This window comes from Tenrec ecaudatus, chromosome 15 (assembly GCF_050624435.1).
Source record: "Tenrec ecaudatus isolate mTenEca1 chromosome 15, mTenEca1.hap1, whole genome shotgun sequence".
Classification (NCBI taxonomy): domain Eukaryota; kingdom Metazoa; phylum Chordata; class Mammalia; order Afrosoricida; family Tenrecidae; genus Tenrec; species Tenrec ecaudatus.
Window position 1 is genome coordinate 86,957,595 of NC_134544.1, and position 8,938 is coordinate 86,966,532.

At 41.7% G+C, this 8,938-nt stretch overlaps 1 non-coding gene across 1 annotated transcript; it reads right to left on the reverse strand.

The window, feature by feature from the left end:
* Nucleotides 1-6,044: 6,044 nt before the first annotated feature.
* Nucleotides 6,045-6,207, reverse strand: LOC142428194 (U1 spliceosomal RNA). Its single transcript, XR_012780165.1, has one exon. It is a non-coding gene; the product is annotated as a U1 spliceosomal RNA (small nuclear RNA).
* Nucleotides 6,208-8,938: the final 2,731 nt, after the last annotated feature.

Sequence of the window (8,938 nt, forward strand, 5' to 3'; positions counted from 1 at the left end):
TAATGAAACAAAAAAGGATAACTACACAGTACTATGAAGGATTGTACTGCAATGAATTGAACAATTTGGAAGACATGGACAAATTCTTGGAAAATCAATCATTCCCTAAACTATCCTCAATGGACATAAAAAGTCTCAACAGAACCATAGCAATAGAAGAAATAAACAAGGTTATCAAGGGATTACCAACAAAAAAATCTCCTGGACCAGATGACTTCACTGGAGAATTCTACAAAGCATTTGGGGAAGAACTAACACCAATACTACACAAACTCTTCCAGATTATAGAAAAAGACAGCAAAGTACCGAACTCCCTCTATGAAGCTAGTATACCAAAACCAGGCAAGGATCCCACAAGAATTGAGAACTACAGACTGGTATCCCTAATGAGCATCGATGCAAACATCCTTAACAAAGTACTAGCCAACAGAATACAAAAGTATATAAAACAAATAATTCACTATGACCAAGTGGGATTCATACCAGGGATGCAGGGATGGTTCAACATTTGAAAGACCACTATTATTATTCATCACACTGACATGAAAAAGTATAAGAACCTCATGATAATATCGATAGATGCAGAAAAAAACATTCGACAACATCTAACACCAATTCCTGTTTGTGACACTTGAGAAGATAGGAATGGAAGATAGGAATTCCTCAAGACAATACAAGCTTTATATGAAAAACCAACACTCAACGTGGTAGTCAATTGAGAAAAGACTAACACAATCCCACTGAAAAAGGGGACCAGACAAGGATGCCCCTTGTCCCCATTCTTATTTAATATCGTTCTGCAGGTTTTAGTTAATAGCATAAGGCAAAGAAGAGACATCAAAGGTATTCTTCTGGGGAAGGAAGAGGTGAAACTCATTATTTTCAGATGATATGATTTTATATGCAGAAATTCCCAAGAGGTCCACAAGGGGAGTACTGGAAGCAATAGAGGAGTTTGGCAGAGTGACAGGATACAAGATCAACAAACACAAGTTCACCGGATTGTTATACACATTGGATAAGGCCACAGAAGAAGAGATCCAAAAGGTGGTACCCTTCACAATAGCCAGATACAAATGGAAATATCTAGTGATATACCTGACTAAAAGAACAAAAGATCTATATGGGGAAAACTACAGAACACTATTACAAGAAACCAAGAGTGACCTCAACAAATGGAAGAATATCCCTTGTTTGTGGATTGGAAGACTCAATATAGTCAAAAATGTCAGTTCTGCCAAAGGCACTATATAAGTTTAATGCCATCCCGATACAATTACCCTCATCTTTCTTCAAAGAAATGGAAAAACTGATTACTAACTTCATATGAAGAGGGAAGAAGCCGAGAATTAGCAGAAAACTCATCAAGAAGAAGGACACAGTGGGAGGGCTTGCTTTACCTGACTTTAGCACATTCTATACAGCCACAGTTGTCAAAACCACATGACACATACTCAGATCAATGGAAAAGAACTGAAAACCCAGAAATAAAATCAACAGCATACAGACAACTTATCTTGGATAAGGGCCCCCAAAATATCAAATCGGAAGCAGATGTGCTCTTTAACAAGTGGTGCCAGAAAAAATGGATATTTACTTGCAGAAAGATGAAGCAAGACCCTTATCTCACTCCATGCACAAGAATAAGCTCAAGGTGGATTTCAGACCTTGATGTTAAACCCCAAACTATTAGGGCCATCAATGAGGGATTTGGGACGAACTTGAGAATTTGGCACAGGGAATACATAGGCTATTAGAAATGGGGAAGGACACAAACACAGAGGATGCACAAATTGACAAATGGGATATACTGAAGATAAAACACCTATGTACATCGAAAGAATTCACCAAGAGCGTAATAAGAGAGTCCACGGACTGGGAAAACATCTTAAACAATGACACATCAGACAAAGGCCTTATTACTAAAATCTATAATACTCTGCTAGCTTCCCCCCCCCAAAAAAAAAAAAACCCCAAACACTAATTACCCACTTCAGAGGTGGGCAAAGGACTTGAACAGAATTTTCACAGGGACAGAAATCTGAATGGCCAACAAACATGTGAGAAAATGTTCCCGATCTTTAGCCATAAGGGAAATGCAAATTAAAACAACAATGAAGTACCATCTAACACCCTCAAAGGTAGCCCAATTAAAAAAAATCAGAAAGCAACAAGTGTTGGAGGGACTGTGGGGCGACAGAAACTCTCATCCACTGCTGGTGGACCTGTAAGGATGTACAGCCCCTATGGAAATCGATTTGGCCATATCTAAATAGATGGAAATCAAGCTACCATATGACCCAGCAATCCCCCTACTGGGCATATACCCAGAAGAGGCAAGAAACAAACCAAGGCCAGACACAATGTTCATTGTGGCACCGTTCACAATTGCAAAGAGTTGGAAACAACCCAAATTTCCATCAACTGATGACTGGATTAAAAAACTGTGAATACAAAGGAATACTATGCATTGCTAAAAAGCAGTGATGGGCATATGAAGCACAACGCTGCATGGGAAGTACTGGAGGAAATAATGCTAAGCCAACTAAGTCAAGCACAAAAGGACAAGTACCACATGAGTCCGCTGAGGTAAGCTTTAAAAAAAATTTTTTTAAGGGACATAGGGAAAAAGCTACTGTATACAAACATTCCTGGGGTGAGGACCAGGTAATATGGCAGAGACCAGACCAAATACAGGGATACACATGACAGACACCTAAAAAATAACTGGGCAAAAGGAAAAAAGAGTAATAAAAAGAAATGGGTAGCGGGGGCACAGGGCACTAACCCACCCAATGGGAGGGTATTGTTTAAATCTCCACAGGGAAAGAGGAACCACACTTCAACCCAGTGCTCCAAGATTTGAATGCCACATGTCGGCGTTGGAGTAGGGAACCAGTGGAGAAGTCTGGGGATCCAGCCCCAATCTCAACTACTAAGTGAACACCTAACCCTCTCACCAGAACAATTTATTTCAAAGGTCGGCATTGAATCTGCAGCTTTCGGAGTCGGACATATTTAATCAGAGCACAGGGGAGCAGATGTAGTGGGAGGAGGAGAGAGTGGAGCACATCTGGCCTCACATCTGGCGTGAAGATGATGTTCCCAATTAGAACAGCCAGTCCACAGAAAGGACCACATGGCCAGTCCCACTATGACACATGATGCCCCCTCAGTGACCCATAGCCCTACAGGGGACATCACCGGAGACACAGTGTGGGAATTGCACCTGACCTGATCCCACCACACCTAGGCAAAATACTAAGGTGGTGCAACAGAGCAGCAAGGGAATGGAACAATGAGGTCCCCAGGGAATGCTGAAGGTGGACTTTGGGGCCAGGACATGGTGTCCCAGCAGACTGGACTGGAAAACAGTCCTAAAGGCTAACAGACGATCCTTGGACTAACTACATGCTTTTCTTTCTTATTATACTTTGTTGTTGTTTTTTGTCATTGTTTTGTTGTTATTTTGTTGTATATTGATGCTTGGTTTTGCTCTGTCTTGTTTTTGTGCATGTTATTATCTTCTCAGGTCTGTCTAAATAAGATAGGCTGGTCGAACAATCTCGAGGAGAAAAAAATGGGACCGACAGTTCCGGGGGGACATGGGAGAGGGGAAGGTGGGGGGGAAGGTAGTAGTGTTAACAAAGCCAGGGACAAGGGAACAACAAGTGAGCCAAATCATTGTGTGGGAGGCCTGGTAGGGTATGATCAAGGGTAATGTAACCAAGAGGAATTGCTGAAGCCCTGATGGGGACTGAGCATGATGGTGGGACAGGAGGAAAATCAAAGGAAATAGAGGAATGAGCTGGGAGGCAAAGGGCATTTATAGAGGCCTAGATAAAAACATGTACATATGCATATATATTTATATATGAGGATGCAGAAATAGATCTATGTGCATATATTTATAGGTTTAGTATTAAGGTGGAGGAAGGACCTTGGGCCCCAACTCAAGTACTCCCTCAATGCAGGAATACTTTCTTCTATTACATTGGCATTCTATGATGCTCACCTTACCAACACAACCGCTGAAGAAAAAGCGGGTGAATAAGCAAATGTGGTGAAGAAAGCTAATGGTACCTGACTATCAAAAGATATAGCGTCTGGGGTCGTAAAGGCTTGAAGGTAAATAAGCAGCCATCTAGTGCAGAAGCAACAAAGTCCACATGGAAGAAGCACACCAGCCTGTGTGATCACAAGGTGCGAAGGGGTCAGTTATCAGGCATCAAAGAACAAAAAAATCATACCATTGTGTGCTCACCTCCATGATATGATCACTGAAAACAAGTAGGTACATAAGCAAATGTGGCGAAGAAAGCTGATGGTGCCCGGCTATCAAAAGAAATAGCGTCTGGGTTCTTAAAGGCTTAAAGGTAAACAAGCGGCCTTCTAGCTCAGAATCAACAAAGCCCACATGGAAGAAGTACACCAGCGTGTTCGATCACGAGGTGTTGAAGGGATCAGGTATCAGGCATCATCAGAACAAAAAATCTTACCATAGTGACTAAGGGCGGGGGGGGGGGGAGTGTGGAGTGGAGGCCCAAAGCCCATTTGTAGGCTACTGGAGATCCCCTTACAGAAGGGTTTCGGGGAGGAGGCTCAGGGTGTGATGTAGCAATGATGAAAAATACAACTTTCCTCTAGTTCCTAAATGCTTCCTCCTCACCCCACTATCATGATCCCAATTCTACCTTGCAAGTCTGGCTAGACCAGAGGATGTACTGTGGTACAGATAGGAACCAAAAACACAGGGGATCCAGGGTGGATGATCCATTCAGGACCAGTGGTGTGAGTGGTGATACTGGGAGTGTAGAGGGAGAGAGTGGGTTGGAAAGTTGGAACTGATTACAAGGATCTACATGTGACCTTCTCCCTGGGTGACGGGCAACAGAAAAGTGGTGAAAGGAGACATCGGATAGGGAAATACATGACAAAATAATAATTTATAAATTATCAAGGGTTCATGAGCAAGTGTGGAGGGAGGAGAAAGAATGAGGACCTGATGCCAGGGCCTTAAGTGGAGAGCAAATGTTATGAGAATGATGAGGATAATAAATTTACATATGTGCTTTACACAATTGATGTGTGTATTGATCGTGATAAGAGTTGTATGAGTACCTAATAAGACGATTTGAAAAAAAAGAATGTGTCAACTTGTTTTTAAGGGCCTGTGGCATTTTGTGGGCTTGAGGCATTTTGTGACCCCATGAGTAATATTTCAATGTGCATTCTGAAGGAAGAGCAGAGACTCCTTTCAGGAGGAACACTAAATACGTTTTTGGTAAGTGATAGTGAGACAGAGCATTTGGTAGCTGATAACTGCACAAGGAACCGCATACATATTGAGGTGATGAAATTATTTCTAGAAATCTTAACTAGAACTATGATCAATGTATTGTGACTCATCAATGGCACCATTGGCAGCCTGGTCTGAAACAAGGACACATAAAGTTTTCCATGTAAAGGATATGGCTATGACTCCTTGAAACCACAATTCCTGAGGACAGTTGTATCTGATCCAGTGGGTCTCATAGTACTTAGGCCTGTAGCTCTCAGTTTCCTAATATGTTTGAAGTAGCTTTACTCTCTAGGCACCAGGGAAAGTCTATGTGGCCTTGTCCAATTGGCACTTATCAATAGTGGATAATTAGGGTCAAACTTTTCAGATACAACAGTGCGTACTCAGAAGTCTTGACCTTAAAACCCTGGTTTTATTTTGTTGGGTCTCAACTTGGCCCAAAATTGTTATCCACTTATCTCTTGAATCTGTGCCTTAGCTCTGTAAATGAGAAGTGTGACATTTCATCTACTGGAATCTCCCCATGTTAAACCTGTGAAATATTTTAGTCCTTTCTCCTGAAGAACAAATCACCTATCCTCTCCCCACCCCCGCAAACCTTCCCTCTATTTTATTCAATAAAACATACTATTGACGGCATTCACTGCGTCAATCCATCTTTTCCAGGGTCTTTGTTTATGGCCCTCTCCTTAACCAAGCGTAAGATCCCTCTCCAAGGACAGGTCTGCTCTGAAGCATGACCAAAGGAAGAGCGTGACCGCAGTCCCCCACTACCACAAATTATGCAGTCGCGTTTCCCACATTTGGGAAATCGCAGGGGTCAGCACATCCGGAGTGCAATGGATAAGCCTCGCCCTGGGAAAATCACCTTCGTGATCATGATCTCTCCCCTGCCAGCCAAGACCCATCTGAGATCTGCAATGGTGTCCCTTGCTCCACAACCTCTTCTAAATCCAGCCTGAATCTCTGAGAGTTTCCTGTTAATGTATTTGCATATGATGTCAGTGATTTTTAAAATAATTTTCACCTTCTGTTGGATAACCTTTCTTTGGAATGAGTGCAAACATGACTCTTTTCCAGTCAGTTGGATGAGTCACTGTCTTCCAAACTTCTTGGCATAGATGCGTGCTTCAGCAGCTTGTGGAAACACTCCACATGGTATTGCACTGATGTACTGCTGCGACACTCACTGGGGCACCACTTTCCTGTCGGTTTGTCATCCTGTGGCGCCTTGTGTGTTGTTGTGATGCTGGAAGCTATGCCACTGGTATTTCAAGTACCAGCAAAGTAACCAAGGGAACAGGTTTCAACAGAGCTTCCAGACTGCAAACAAGGAGTAAGTTTTCCCTTTCATATAAATTAGCCAAGGGAAACATATGGATAGCTATGAAACCGTGTGCGATACTGAAATCTGCATGCATAGAACAAGAGCATTGTCAAAGATAGTGCCGAGAGATGAGCCCCTCAGGCTGGAAGACACTCAAAACACGACTGAGGAAGAAGTGCCTTCTCAAAGCACTGTGGACCATAATGCTGTCGATCGATAAAGCCTGAGGGAGGAAAGCCTTCAGAATCCTCATTTGCTGATGGGGCAGGATTCAAAATGAGAAGAAACCACTGAAAATATCATTTAGTCATTGAAACTTGGAGTGTACAGAGTATCGACCTAAGACAATTAGAAGTCATCAAAAACGAAATGGTGTACATAAAGGCAGATACCTAGGCATTAATGAACTACAATAGTCTGTATTGGCCATTTTGAATCAGAAAATCATACAGTTTAATTGTGCCAGGAATTACAAAGTCAAGAGGAATGGCATTGCATTAATTATTTAAAATGGTATTTCAAATTTTATCTTGAAGAACAATGCTGTCTGTGATAGGATAATGTCTATCCAGATATAAGAAACTCCAATCAATACAACTTCCATTAAAATTTATGCATCAATTACTAAATTTACTGATGCAGAAATTGAAGAATTCTGCCAATGTGTGCAGTCTGAAATCACACATGCAATCAAGATACTTTGATAATTGTTGACAATTGGAAAGAAAAAGGAAGGAAGAGTAATTGGAAAATATGATCTTGGTGATAGAAATGTAGCTGGAAATCACACGACAGAACTTTGCAAGATCAACAACTTCTTCATTGCAAATACCTTTTGCCAACAACACAAAAGGCGACTATAACATGACCTTCTCCAGATGGAATGCACAGACTGACTCCATCTGTGAGAAGAGACAATGGACATGCTCACTATCAGCAGCTAAAACCAGGCCCATGTTGACTGTGGGACAGGCCTTATAAGTAAATTCAGGTTGAAATGGAATCAAATGAAAACAAGTCCAGGAGAGCCAAAGTACAACCTTTGAGTCTATCCCACTTGAACCTCAAAAACATCTGAAGACCAGACTTGATGCATTGAACACTAATTACAGGAAATCTGATGACTGGGATAATATCTAGAATATCATGTATTGAGAGGCAAGCAATACAGTAAGGGGTTATTATAAAAGACAATAAAGAAAAAGAAAAAACATACTATTGACATATTATGTTCTAGCCTCCTAACTACAGTACATGATCATCTGTGGATTTATTTTTATGGTTTTATTCATTCGAAACAATTTAATAGTGTTATAGGCATGTAATCCACACATCACACAGTTCAGTAGTTCAATCATAATAAGAGTTGTACACTCATTGCCCAATCAAATTATTTTTGAACGTTCACTCCTGCCTCCATGGTTAAAGCACTTTTAAAATGAGTTGTGTAATCATCATCAGTTCTAAAGAGTGCTCCCTCCCCATCCCACATGCATCATTTGCTCCCTCAAACCTACTCTCCCTAACTCCCGCCCTAACCTCTCCATCCCCTATAAACCCTTGCAGTAGTTCTTATGTTTGTGCTCCTATTCCTTCTGTGCTTAGCAACCTGGAAAACAAACAGAAGCAGTATAAAGAGAAAAAGTTCAATTGCAAGGATAATATAATATTACAGAGATAAAAATACAAATAGTTGGAAAGAAAGAAAAGACCGGCGTGAATTGGTATGATTTCTGTAAGAGCTCCAATAAAATGCTTTCAGGGGGAAATTGTCACGCATCTGAGTGTGAGTTTGAGCCCCTGTCCCAACAACCAATTTTTCAAAAAGACATAAGAAAGTGTCCATTTGGGATGGTATCTGTATTTGAAATGAATTCACCTCTTTGTGATGTTTGGCTTAGGATCTGTAAGTAATAGTGACTTTATTAGATAGAAACCAGGCTACTGCCAACAACATGTTGGGTCAAATTGGGGCCAACCTGTTGCTCAAAGTTTACATTTGGAAATCCACAAGGGTTGCAGCGACCAGGAGCACAGGAAGGAGGATGGTGGGGGATGGAAGAAAGACAGGAGACCTAATACAAGAAGCTGAGGCAGGTGGAGCCTTTTCCCTGATGAGGAAGGAGGCTTCCCAGCAACTGCAGCGCATTAATTTATACGGGCAAGGCATAAGGAATTTCATGGCTAGTCGAGGGGAGTCGGAAGCTGGGAAGAAGGAGCATAGCTGATTTGCAGGTCATCCTGCTTCAGCGATGTTACAGGGAACAAGGGGGGAACTGTCAACTGTCCCTTAGGTGAAGGACACGACA